This window comes from Pristis pectinata, chromosome 1 (genome assembly GCF_009764475.1).
Source record: "Pristis pectinata isolate sPriPec2 chromosome 1, sPriPec2.1.pri, whole genome shotgun sequence".
Classification (NCBI taxonomy): Eukaryota; Metazoa; Chordata; class Chondrichthyes; order Rhinopristiformes; family Pristidae; genus Pristis; species Pristis pectinata.
This window is the reverse complement of record NC_067405.1, coordinates 136082742-136096999: the sequence shown is the minus strand read 5'-3', so window position 1 is coordinate 136096999 and position 14258 is coordinate 136082742. Positions and strand designations below refer to the sequence as shown.

At 42.0% G+C, this 14258-nt stretch overlaps 1 protein-coding gene across 5 annotated transcripts in view; it reads right to left on the bottom strand.

The window, feature by feature from the left end:
• arel1 (apoptosis resistant E3 ubiquitin protein ligase 1) overlaps positions 1-14258 on the bottom strand; it is a 71842-nt gene that overhangs the window by 55575 nt on the left and 2009 nt on the right. For 2 of the 5 annotated variants that reach the window (XM_052012738.1, XM_052012765.1), the window contains exons 3-4: positions 5528-5593; positions 979-1142 (exon numbers count right to left, since the gene is read on the bottom strand). The gene's annotated coding sequence lies outside the window, so the exon portion shown is untranslated. The remainder of the gene's footprint in view (positions 1-978; positions 1143-5527; positions 5594-14258) is intronic. The other 3 variants (XM_052012730.1, XM_052012758.1, XM_052012750.1) reach the window with 2 other exon arrangements.

The following is a 14258-nucleotide window of genomic DNA, read 5'->3' as shown; positions in this document are numbered from 1 at the left end:
ATATACAAACATACAAATTAGGAGAAAGAGTAGGCCATCAGCTCCTCAAAGCTGCTCTGCCATTTACCCTGCCACAGCTGACCTGACTGTAACCACAACCTCCACATTCCTGCCTACCTGTGGTAACCTTTTACTCCCTTGTTTATCCAGAATCTATCTACCTTTGCCTTAAAAATTTTTAAATACTCTGGTTCCACTGCACTTTGAGGAACAGAGTTCCAAATACCCAGAGAGAAAACATTGCTTTTTAAACAGTGACTCCTAGTTCTAGAATCTTCTGAAAGAGAAAACATTCCCTCCATATCCACCCTATCAAGACCCCTCAGGATCTCATATTTCAAATAAATTCCCTCTCACTCTTCTAAGCTCCAGCGGATACGTGCCTCGCCTGTCTACCCCATCATAAGGAGACAACCTGCCCGTTTCAGGTAAACCTTCTCTGACAGTTATTTTCTACATCAATCTTTCTGTAGATGGATTCCAACAAACTAATGTTAATTTTAGCTAAAGGCAGCATTTTCTTGCGATCAAGACTAATGCATTTATTTTTCCAAACAGTAAAAGCAGAAATAGCCCAGCTGAAAACAATGACATTATATAAACCTGAAATTACAGTCATTTATATCCAAATAAGGTAAAATAGAAGTTGGAATACAAGTTGGGGTTTGAATTCAGATCGAGTTATCTATCCTAGATACTCACCCCAACATCTACCTACCTCGATTGTGAGCAGTTACTGGATCCTCTGCCAGATTGTTAATGGAAATGCCTCACAAACAAACACTTTGAGTCTGGCAGAGGGAGAAAATAACATAACCAGCACCAAACTTTGTTTATGTTACTTGTTGGTTGCCATTGGGATGCATATTTGAAGCAATTTATAGCACTCATTCCTAGATAGTCTGGCTTTTCCCAGCTATACCAGGATCATACATCCAAGAAAGGAAAGAAATTCAACAGTATTATTTTAAAACATACACGTGATAGTAATGTTCCAAACCCCGTGTGCACAGCCACTCCTGCAGTGCTATCTCCTTTACCAGCTGGTGTTGGACTGCTTTTATCTCTTGAATCACACTGTCATCCAAGGAATTTTCCTTCAGAATGGACCGAATATTAGCACTCCTCTAAACTCTGCACATCTGCAAATAAAACAGAAGGAATAGGCTAAGCCTTTTGTTCTTGGAATGATCAGATTACCAATAGCATATAAAACAGCTTCTTTGATGGGAAAAAGATTTATATTATACGAATGAAAAGTGAAGTAAAGGGCCATGAAGTATACGAAGTATAAAAATCCTGAAGAGGAAAAATATTCCAAATGCCAGAAACGTTGAGAATTTGAAATAAAAACAGAAAATGCAGGAAAGACTCAGGAGGTCAGGAAGCATCTGTGGAAAGAAACAGAGTTGATACCTTAGGTCCAAGACCTTTGTCAGAACCACAAAAGAGAGAAAACAAGTTAGTTTTCAGTTGCAGAGAAGATAGTGGATGGAAGAGTAGAACAAAGGGAATATTGGTGATATGGTGACACCAAATGGGTTATGTGATAGGTGAAGCACAATCTGTGTTTTTTTTATGTATATCATGTTTGCTAACAGCAGGGCTGTGGGATATGACTACGAGATCGGGCTATAAAAATGGAGATGAAAAACCAAGTCAAAAATCGCAGATATACAACAATCAGAAAAGACCATTTCTTATACAGACTGAAAGAAAGAGCGAGTTACCTAAAGTTGGAGAATTCAATATCACGACCTGAAGGCTGCAACGTACCCAGACAAAAAATGAGGAATTGCTCCTTAAGCTTGCATTAGGCCTTGCTATGTCAGTGCAGGAGGCCACAGATAGGTTAGAGTGGAACTGGGATGGAGAATTAGAGAAATAAAGGACTGCAGATGCTAGAATCTAGATGAAAAAACAACAAGATGCTAGAGGAACTCAGCAGGACAGGTAGCATCTGTGGAGAAAAACAGAAGGTCAACATTTCCAGTCAGGACTCTTCTTCAGGGTCCTTTGTGAGATGGAAAATTAATGTGGCTGGCAACCAGAAGCTCAGGGTCACTCCTGCAGACTGAACACAGGTGCACTGCAAAGCCATCATCCAATCTGCATTCAGTTCTTCCACTGAAGAGGAGACCACATTGTGAATACAGAACACAATACACTAGATTGGAAGAAGTGCCAGTGAATTGCTGCTTCACCTGGAAAGACCACTTGAGTCCTGGATGATGGGAAAATGTTAATGTTTCAATTTGATGACATTTCAAGAGGATTGTATGTATAGGGAAAAAAAATATTTTAAATGTACTAAATCATCTCATTTTAACAAATTAAAAGGGATATATTAAGATGATCAGGAATAGATCTGTTCAGCATTCAAAACTGGTGATAATTTGCATGCATCATTCCATTTATTCAATCATGTGATATAAATTGTTGCTCCTAGGTATGAGCCAAATGGCATTTGGTTCACAAATTCTACTTTAAAAAGCATTCTTAACTCATCTCAGATCTTGAGAGTCCTGCTTTTGCCATCTCAGCAGTCAGCGATGTCACCCTCATCCAGATCTCTCTCTTCCAGATTGGGGTGCTTATACTGATATGATCTTCGAGGTACATGGGCATTCTGAGGAGTGTTTTAAAGGTCTTTTGTCATTGCCAAGACCAGAAGGTCCTTGCTTAAGGAACCAAAAGCTCAATTATGGAAATTGGTTAGGGTTAATAAAAACCACTTCAAGAGAGAGATCCAGAGTGTTTGGGAAGAAGTACAGATCATCTGATATCTGTACACATTTTGTACATAAAATGTCCAGCTGATCTTATTTCTAAGATTCAGCACAGCAAGCATAATGTTCTTATTAAAAAAAAGTTATGGAGTGTGATCAAAATGAGGTCAACATTGACCTAATTTTAGAAATCCAGTTTGGATGTTTAAATTGAAATAATAACTGTAATTAACATTGCTAAACATTAGTTACTGACTGTGAAATCTAACCCTGAACTATAGAAGTCAACCAATATATACAAAGTTATTGCAATACATTTATTGAGTTTCAGAGATGTTAATAAAAAAAGATTAAAGTGAAAATGAGGTGAAAAATCAACCATGTCTTGCAGCTCCTGTAAACTGGGTTAGATTCTGTGTGGAGTTTGCACCTTCTCTTGTGTCCATGCAAGTTTCCTCTGGTTTTCTCTCACATCCTAAAGAGATGTTGGTTACAGGTTAACTGGCTACTGTAAACTGCCTTTAGTCAATTAGACAGTAGGAGAATCAGGCGTGTTAATTGTTATGTGTGAGAGAATAGGTTCTAGGAAAGTAAGTGGGGGAATGGAGTTGCTCATAGAACCAGCATAGGCTCAATGGGTCAAATGACCTCCTTTGACATTGTAAGGAAATAAGAGAAATATGATCTTATTGAATGGCTGAATGACTTATTCCTGCTTCTATTTCTTATGTTAGTAAGGGATATAGAAATAATAAGAGACCCATTCCATATTATTTCTAATTGAGACATTAACCGATATAAGCATCAGGATAAGTGACTGTGCTGAGAAATTCTATTGAAATGCAAATCCCACTGCACAACAAAATCCATAGACCATTGCATACAAAAACTGCAGGATCCCATGCGCACAAGTTAAATCCCCTACAAAATGCATTCTACATGGCAGCACTAATGATTTTTGAATATTTTCTCCACTCTTCAATTTAGTAACAATTCCTGGATTAGCCCAAACCTTTCCCCTTAAAGCTGCACTCAGAAACTGGTGTCTGAGATTACGGAATCCAAAGTACATTTTTGTCCCTGGCATATCTTCCTTCAGTCTCAGCGCTAAATGAGTACTTATTCTCAGTATTTTCTACTCCATTGTGGTCTTGATCTAAAACACAGTTAGCCCTAGTCACTTTCCAGTATGATTCAGCATACTGTCTCAAATTAATGAGCCAAGTTTAATTTTTTCCAACATCAATTCCTTCTACGTCCCCCTCGTTACTTAATTTCTGCTCTCAAACTGTAACTACTCCATCTTTGGCACAGCCATTCCCTCACCTCCACACCTATTCTGGTTATTTTTTTGCTTGTTCAGATAGGAGTTTTTTTATTGCTCATCCCATATCTTGTTCAGCCAAGAAGTAATAGTCATGCATTTAATATCTGCATTTTGTTAAGGGAAGACATTCAGTCAAATTGGATTATTTCTAGGAGATATCAAATGGATTGTGTGGGATTATCAAACAACTATGGAACAGATCCTTATTGCAGGTACAGCATCATGACTGCTTTACCGTACTTTTTTCAGCGCTTCTTTGTTTACATGTTATGTGAATTATTAAATGCTGCTAAAAACAAGGCTAAGGGCAGTTCTGAATGAAGGAGGACTCCAAACTCCCAAGAGGCAATTGTGACACAAATGAGAGGAGCATTTGAAAAGCTGCTCCTTTGCTTTCTCATGCAATTGCCTTGAGAACAAAAAAGGGACAGGATATAAAAGACACAGCAACAGTACACATGAATGATCACAGAATGACTTTAACAACAAAACACTTCCTACATTGCAGGGCACTAATATATTCAATAGGTTCTTTTTAACGTTATAGAGATGCATTACTAATAGCGCTGCTGGGCAAGGAACCTGGTGTGAAACCCTGCCCTCTGCAAGAGCTCTTGGTTATGAAACAATAATCTCATTACTGCACACCTTGTTGTGGAGTGAAACTGAGACAGCATGCAGAACTGTCTGTGGGGAATGGAACTGGTTAGATGGGAGCCAGTGGTAGGCTGCTCAATGTTGAGATGTGGCGCTTAGAACACTGGTAGGGTGAATACAGGCCTTTCCTGGGGACTGACAGTGACTGGTATTGACAGACTGCCCAGATCCCATAGTGATGAGAATCACCTCCTATTGGGTGCAATGGGAGTTGCTCGCTTCAGGTCTCTTTATTTGGTTGCACAGCTCTCCACACCCTAGAGATTTCTCCACGGTAACAAGCTCAACAGCCAGCAGTGAAGAGGATAGAGGTTGGTGCCAGGTTTCTGGTACAGCTGTGCACAGTGCTCAGCCCAAGTGTATGTCTTCAAAATGTTATGTGCCCATGAGTGTTTGGACTCCAGGAATAGGAGTACCATAATGAATCAGCACTCTGCAGATTACTATTCAGTGGGGTACACTTAAAAGTTTTTCATTGGCTATAAAGAATTTCCTGAAAGCAATATGAAAGGAACTATATTAATGCAAGCTCATTTTCTTTATTAAAGGACATTTCAAAAGAAGTAAAAAGCACCTCATTATCTCACTGCTATCATTGTGAGCAGAGCATAGCTGCAATTTTCCAACTGCCTGCAGCTTGGCCCTGTTTGACAGATCAACCATAGACAATTAGGACAGCATATTCTATTCTTTAACTCATCTACTGGGAGCTGGTGACACACAATCAAGCAAAAGATAAAAATGTATACAACAACAATATCATTTTTCCTTGAGAAAAACATGTATGTACCAAGAGCTAATCGTGATAAGCTACCTGTAAATTCTCTCTTGCAATCAAGTGACTTTTCAAACTTTAGGCAAGCAGAAGTCAGGTGCATCTCTGCAAGAGGAAAACAAAAAATATTGAGGTGTATCCACAAAATGTTACAATGGATTCCTGCCAGTCAGCTAAAATGGACACAGCTGGTTGCATGAGAAAACTTGGCTGCCTGCCTTGTTCTCTTAGTTGATTCATTGGTGACCTTAGAAAACTGCCACTGTGGCAATGCACATACCCCAAATAAAAAAAAGGTACACTGCCCATCCACTGACCAGAACCACTTCAAATTAAAAGTATAATTTTGACCTTAGTTTGCAAATGAGAAATTTAAAATTTAAACATTTTATAAACACCCCATGGTAGTGACAGTGACTCACTCCTAACCATATTCTTGTGACTTCCCACTGCTATACTGTATACATGCCTAAGATATCGGAGGTATAGTTGATTAGATTTGTCTGGGATGCAACTAGCTGCGGTAATAATATTCAAATGCCACAAAAAACACTGAACAGCACAAGGTATGGATAACAGAGCAGAAGAAATTTAAATTGAAATAGTAACTTTCATTTTATATTTTAACATAGTAATAAGTTCCCAAGGCACTGCACAAAAATATTTGGACAAAAAAAAATCAACTCCAATTTAAAAATGGTGATATTAGAGGTCCAGTAGAGTTGGTGCAAAAGACTACAATATGCTGGAGGAACTCAGCAGATCAGGCAGCATCCATGGAGAAAAGCAGACAGTCAACGTTTTGAGTCAGGACCCTTCTTCAGTACTGAAGAAGGGAAAAGGGAAAGCTCAATATATGGGGGGAAAAACAGAGCAGTGATAGGTGGACCAAAGAGAGGAGGCGGGGTGGGCACAAGTTGGTGATAGGTAGATGCAGGTAAGAGATAGTGATAGGCAGGTGCAGGGGAGGAGGGGAGAGCAGATCCACCAGGGAAGGGTTAAAGGTATGGAGGCAGGCGGCATGGGGGGAGGGGAGGAGAGGGAAAGGAGAGGAAAAAAAATGGAGAGAAGGAAAAAGAGAGACAGGCCAGGAGAGGGAAGAAAAGAAGAGGCAAGGTGGGGGGCGGTTGATTTACTTGAAGTGGGAAATTCGATCACCATACCATTAGGCTGTAAGGTTCCAAGACAGAAAATGAGGTGTTGTTCCTCCAGTTTGTGTTTGGACGCTGAAAGGGGTGGGAAGGGGAAGATATGCTTGGTGGTGGAGTCCCACTGGAGACAGTGGAAGTGGCAGAGAATGTGTTGGATATATCGGCAAGTGGGATGAAATGTGAGCACAGGGGGGACCCTATCCCTATTGGGTCTGGGAGGGTTAGGGGTGAGAGCAGAGGTGTGGGAAAAGATATCCCTCACCAGTCACATTTCACCTCTGTCATTAAACCTGACCGAAGTTTCTCCCTCCTCACTCCCAGCCAATTTTGACTTGATTATTTTGAGAATTCACATTCAATTCTGGAGCTTTAATCTTATTCTTTTTCTTGGTGTGCATATTTAGTGCGATATTCTGTCCTCTTTCTATGAGTTTATTTCCCCCCACTATAAGGGTTACATAAAATTTTGGTTAGATTACATCTGGAACAGAACATTCACTTCTGAATATTTCACCTCAGGAAGACAGTACTGACCCAGGGAGAGAAATGGAGAAGTAAAGGACTGCAGATGCTGGAATCTAGATGAAAAACACTATGATATTGGAGGAACTCAGCAGGCCAGGCAGCATCTGTGGAGACAAGCAGGCGGTCAATGTTTCGGGTCAGGACCCTTCTTCAGGACTGAAGATAGGAAAAGGGAAGCCCAATATATAGGAGGGAAAAGCAGAGCAGTGGTAGGTGGACGAAAGAGGGGAGGCGGGGTGGGCACAAGGTGGTGATAGCTAGATGCAGGTAAGAGACAGTGGTAGGCAGGTGCGGGAGAGGAGGGGAGGGCAGATCCACCAGGGGATGGGTCATAGGTAAGGAGGGGTAGGAAAAAGAGAGAGGCCAGGAAAGGGAACAAAAGAAGAGGCATGGTGGGTATGGATGGGGTGGGGGTTACTTAAAGTGGGAGAATTCAATGTTCATGCTGTTAGGCTGCAAGGTTCCAAGGTGGAAAATGAGGAGCTGTTCCTCTAGTTTGTGCTTAGAATTCTCCTGGCAGTGGAGGAGGCCAAGGATTGACTTCCCTTCCCTCCACTACATCCACCTCCTATCCTTCATTTCACTCCTCACCCCTGTACCACTCCCAACCTTTCTCACACCTTTCCTCTCACCAGCCCAGCCCCTCTACCCCTCCCCCCACCCTTCCTCCTCTAGCCCCAACTCTAATTCCTGCCATGTTTTTACCATCCCCCGGCTCCACCCCCCCCCCCCCCCCCCCCGAGGCTGAGCGGTCTGTTCTCAGCAAAGGCCTCACCTTCGTACCTCTACATCCCCACCTCAACGAATTCCGAGCCTGGCACGATGCAGAATTCTTTTTCTGCCGCTGCCGTACCTTCTTCTTCAGTAAGAAGTCCTCTCCCCCTTCTAATGACCCATTCTCCCGCCTCCAGCCCTCTTCTTGCACCTGGACTCCCCCACCAGGCCTGTTACCTTCCCTGGACTTATTCAGAGCCAACTGTCGGCACGACATCAGCCATCTTGACTTTTCTGCTCCCCTCACCCATTCCAACCTTACCCTTTCTGAATGCTCTGCTCTCCACTCCCTCCGCACCAACCCTGACATTGTCATCAAACCAGCCGACAAAGGTGGTGTCATGGTAGCCTGGCGTACTGACCTCTACCTTGCAGAAGCCAGATGCCAACTCTCAGATACTTCCTCCTACCTACCCCCTAACCATGACCACACCAAGGACCACTAGGAGATTACCTCCCACACCATCACTGACATTACCTCGGGAGATCTCCCCCCCCACCCCCTACCAACATAATAGTCCCGCAACCTTGGACTGGCCGCTTCTATCTTCTCCCCAAAATCCACAAGAAGGACAGTCCCAGCAAACCTATTGTCTCCACATGCTCTTGCCCCACAGAGCTCGTACCCGGACACTATGCTGTCCCCCTTTGTCCAATCCCTTCCCACCCACATCCGTGACACATCACACGCTCTACAACTCTTCCATAGTCTCTGACATGCACAACCTCATCTTCACCATGGAGGTCCAGTCCCTATATACCTCCATTCCCCATCATGACGACCTCACTGCCCTCCACTTCTTTCTTGACCAGAGACAGAACCAGTCCCCTTCCACTAACACTCTCCTCCGCCTGGCTGAACTTGTCCTCGCCCTAAACAACTTCACTTTCAATTCCTCTTACTTTCTACAGACCAAGGGCATAGCCATGGGCACTCGCATGGGCCCCAGCTATGCCTGCCTCTTCACTGGCTACATTGATCAGTCTCAGTTCCAAGCCTACTCCAGCTCCATTCCTCAACTCTTTCTCTGCTATATCAGTGCCTGCATTGGTGCTACCTCTTGCACCTGTGCAGAACTCAACAGTTTCATAAATTTTGCCACAAATTTTTACTCTGCTCTCCAATTCACTTGCACTATCTCTGACACCTCTCTCTCCTTCCTCAATCTTTCCACCTCCATCTCAGGAGATTCCTTATCCACCAACATCTTCTACAAATCCACTGATGCCCACAGCTACCTCGATTACAGCTCCCTCCACCCTGTCTCTTGCAAGGACTCTATCTCTTTTCCTCAATTTCTCCACCTCCGCCACATCTGCTCCCATGATGAGGCTTTCCACTCCAGGACATCTGAGATGTCCAACTTCTTTACGAACCGTGGTTTCCCCCCCACCATGGTTCAGAGAGCTCACACCCACCTCTCTGCCATTTCCCATACCTCTGCTCCCACCCCAGCCCTCCCAGACCCAACAGGGATAGGGTCACCCTTGTCCTCACATTTCATCCTACTAGACTACGTATCCAACACATCATTCTCTGCAACTTTCACCATCTCCAAAGGGACCCCACCACAAAGCATATCTTCCCCTCCCCACCCCTTTCTGCCTTTCGTAGGGACTGCTCTCTCTGCAACTCCCTAGTTCACTCCTCCCCCTTCATCCATCCCGCTCCTACCCCGGGAACTTTCCACTGCCCCCGTCATAGGTGCAACACCTGCCCCTACACAACCTCCATCCAGGGACCCAAACAGTCCTTTCAGGCGAGACAGAGATTCACCTGCACCTCCATTAATATCATCTACTGCATTCGGTGCTCCAGGTGTAGCCTCCTCTACATTGGCGAGACCAAACGCAGACTAGGTGACCATTTCACAGAACACCTGCACTCTGTCCGTAACCGTGATCTGCATCTCCCCGTTGCCAGTCACTTCAACTCCCTTTCCCACTCCATCACAGATATGTCAGTCCTCAGCCTCCTCCACTGCCAGGAGAATTCCAAGCCCAAACTGGAGGAACAGCACCTCACTTTCCACCTTGGAACCTTGCAGCTTAACGGCATGAACATTGAATTCTCCCACTTTAAGTAACCCCCACCCCGTCCATACCCACCATGCCTCTTCTTTTCTTCCCTTTCCTAGCCTCTCTCTTTTCCTACCCCTCCTTACCTATGACCCATCCCCTGGTGGATCTGCTCTCCCCTCCTCCCCCGCTCCTGCCTATCACTGTCTCTTACCTGCATCTACCCATCACCACCTTGTGCCCACCCCGCCTCCCCTCTTTTGTCCACCTATCACTGCTCTGCTTTTCCCTCTTATATATTGGGCTTCCCCTTTTCCCATCTTCAGTCCTGAAGAAGGGTCCTGAGCTGAAACACTGACCGCCTGCTTGTCTCCACAGATGCTGCCTGGCCTGCTGAGTTCCTCCAGCATCATAGTGTTTTTCATTATAAGGAGAGAACTGAATGCAAATTCATCATAATGATAATGGGATAGAGTGCAAAGACAGATTGCCTGATCACAATTTATATTCCTTAACTATCAAAAGGTTAGGATGCTATCTGAGACAACAAAAAAAAAAGAGTTGGGATTTTAAGGGCAATATTAGAAAACATTTCTTCATCCAAATGGCAGTGAAAATGTGGAACTCTCCCTCCAAGGCTGCTGAGGCTAGGTTAGTTAAAAATTCAAAATGGAGATTTGCACTGATCTGTTTGCTAAGGGCATTAAGGGGCATGAACAAAATGGATGTAAATACTTATAAGATATCTTTCTTATCTTCTGAATAAAATAGAGGTAAATGGAGCTTATGTACAGATCAGCCATGAATAGCAGAACAAGGATCAGCTGCTGTATGCCCTACTTCTGGTCCTGTATTCCTAGCACTGTCCCAGTTGCCCGACAATGCATTATCTCAAGAGTTAGGTCTAAAACTGCTATATCATGATGAAAGCACTAAAAGAGCTGTATTTTTATTTAAAAGTAATGGGCAATAGGAAACTCTACAATATCCTAGTTAGAATCAATGACAATATTTCTTTAAACAGCAGATATACCAGGAAAACAACATTTAGTAGCAATAAATCAATGTGCAAATTTTGGCCCAATGCTCACAAGGCCTGCTATTTTCAATGTGTAGTACAGTACGAGGTATTCAGGTCCCCCTTATCTGTGGGGCATGCTGTAATTTCATATAATTAGGCCAACTTGGAATCTGGTCATATACATACTCCCAGGTTAAAAAATAATGTGCCTTGTAAATACTACGAATAAAATGCAAGTCAACATCATTACGAGTTACAATGCCCTCTTTTCTGATTTAAAAAGAATGTTTTCAGCTGCCTGAAAAAAGGTCCCAAAATATCTTAACTGTGGTCATAAAGTCAGTTCAGGTTATACCAGGTGTACAAAGATGCTGATAAATGCAAGTTAATGATGTTGCAAGCATGCATCAAAAGCATATGCAAAGTAGGAGCAGGAGGCCACTCAGCCCCTCGAGCCTGTTGTGCCATTTAATAAGAGTATGGCTTGTTATGAACTGGAGCCTTCTGGGTGCACAGGTGGTGTAAACATAATCAATCAGGACTTAAAATCATTAAAGATTGGATGCATTCTTGAAAAGGAGTAATTTGCAGGAAAAGCAGAAAAACAAAAATACCACATTTTAATAACGAAAGTACAAATAAAATACATCTTGCTTCATTTCACAATATTTTCATGTACAATCATTTCTTTTACAACAGCAAAAGGCAACAAAGATGATAATCTCCCTCTAATAAGATCCCTCAAAGTCCTTTTTTTGTATTAAAAAAATCACACGTGAACATAAATACATTCATTGAGGCCAGTCATCCCTCGACTCCATGCTGGTTACTGGAAGAAAAATCCAGAATCCCTGTGCTCCCACTCTTTCTGCAAATTATTCTTTCTCAAGTGTCTATCCAATACACTTTTGAAAGTCCTGATTGATTCTGTTTACAGCAGCTCTGCAGGCAGAGGGCTCCAGATCATAATTAGCCTGCAAATAAAAAAGCTTTTCCTCACATCCCCTTTATCTTTTGATCAAATTTTCAAATGTGTGCCCTGTAGTCCTTAAACAATCTTCTCTGGGAAGCGTTTCCCTTTATTAACCCCATCTAAACTAGTCATGATCTTGTACATCTCTTTCAACACCCCTCTCAACCTTCCTTAATTCAACCCTAGCTTCTTTGACCGAATAGCTGAAATCTTTCTTTCCTTGAACCATTCAGGTAAACCTTTTCTATATGCTCAGGCCTTCAGATCCTTCTTAAACTTAAGGGACCAAAATGGGATACAATTCTCCAGGTGCAACCTCTGTTTTATACAGGCTTAATGCAACTCCTCTGCTTTTTTATGTTCTCTATACCTTTAGATAAGAATCCCAGGATCCCATAACCCATTCCCTGAAAATGCCCTGTCATTTTCAAGGATTTGTGCACATCCAAGTCCCTCTATTCCTGCACATCCTTTAGAACAGTGCCTTTTTGGGTTTTTTTGTTCTAATTGTGTTTTTTCTTTTATAATTTTGCATAATTTATGCCTTAACATCTTTTTGTGAATGTTCTATCTCTAATGCTGTGTGCCTGTGATGCTGCTGCAAGTAAGTTTTTTGTTGCACCTGTGCATACATGTACTTGTGCATATGACAATAAACTCAACTCATCTCATTATCTTGTTCTTTCTGCTAAACTGCATCACTTCACACTTTCCTATATAACATTTTACCTGCCATTCAGCCAGCCTATGTCTTCCTGCAGTCAACTGTAACTTCTGGCTTCTCACCTTCTCTCACAGCAGCACTATTTTTGTACATTCAGATCTGTTTATCGAGATAGTATCAATAACCAACAACAATGATATCAAGATATTGTATATAAGTGTTAAAAAGTCAATCTTAACAATGCACAAACTCCACAAAAAAGAAACTTTAACATTTGGATCCAGTTATACATAAAACATAGAACAGTACAGCACAGGAACAGGCACTTTGGCCCACGATGTCTGTGTTGATGATGATGCCAAACTAAATTAATCTAATCTGGCTGCACATGGTCCATATCCCTCCACTTCCTGCCCAGTCACATGCTTATCTAAATGCCTCTTAAAGGTTGCTATCATACCACTTACCCTACCAGCGCGTTCCAGACACCTACCGCTCTCTATGCAAAAAATTTATCTCGTACATCTCCTTTCAACATTTCCCTTCTCACCTTAAAGCTATGCCCTCTAGTATTTGATACATCCAAAAACAACTTGAATTGTCATTGTAGAGTTTAATAGTCACAGTAATAACTCGAGTTATAATACCACTAATGAAGATACTGAATTTGTAAAAGCTTGGGCATGGCAAACCAGCTTAATCTTATTCATAACCTCAAATACCAAAGCTCTTTTAATAGTTAGACACAAGGCTATGATCCTGATCTCATTTTTGTTAGGAACAGCAATTTGGCATTAAGCTGCAAGATGGTTATTCTCAACTGTGTCCCATCAAAGTGCAAGTCCATCCAGCTGTGACACACAAAATGGTACTTTTCTCCAGTCACTTCAGTTTCAAGAAAGCAAACTGCCAGTATCTCAGCACACCTTGACAAAACAGTGGTAGACATCAAATCCAACCCAAAAAGCCATAAGCATGGTGCAATACATTGTCAGAAAACATTTCACTATGCTGCCAAACAAATACTGGGATTCACACCAGATCTGGACACTGTACACAACAACCACATCTGAAAGTAAGAAGCTTTCAACGTCAGTCTTCATAAAGTTCCAATGATGTTTTGAATTTAGACTTAGTGCCAAAACTGAAGATGTTTTGCAGAATTCCAAACATATTGTAGAAATGTCACAGATAATCATTGATAACCATCATTGAATCTTATATTAATTTCATAGAGTTTCCTATACATTAAGATAAAAAGCAGCAGTTTTCTGCATGTTATGTCTACTCAATTTATGCACTATCACATTCTTAATCGGATAGGCTTTGTGGAAAAAAAGCACAAAGAACAAAAGCAGATGCAGGACATATGGCTCCAGAAGCATGCTCAGCTATTCAATAAAGTAACAACTGATCGCTTCATCCACTTCCTTGCCTTAAATCCTTTAAATCCATAAATCTCAACCTTGGAGATTTGTCAAAAACTGGGCATCCACAGCCCTCTGAAATATAGAATTTCAATGGCTTACAAAACTTTGGGAAAAGAAATCTCTCCTCACCTCAATCCTCTCAGAACAGTAAAAGTCTCAGAGTTAACATTTCACAACTGATGAAAGGTCATCAACCTGAACTGTTAACCAAGT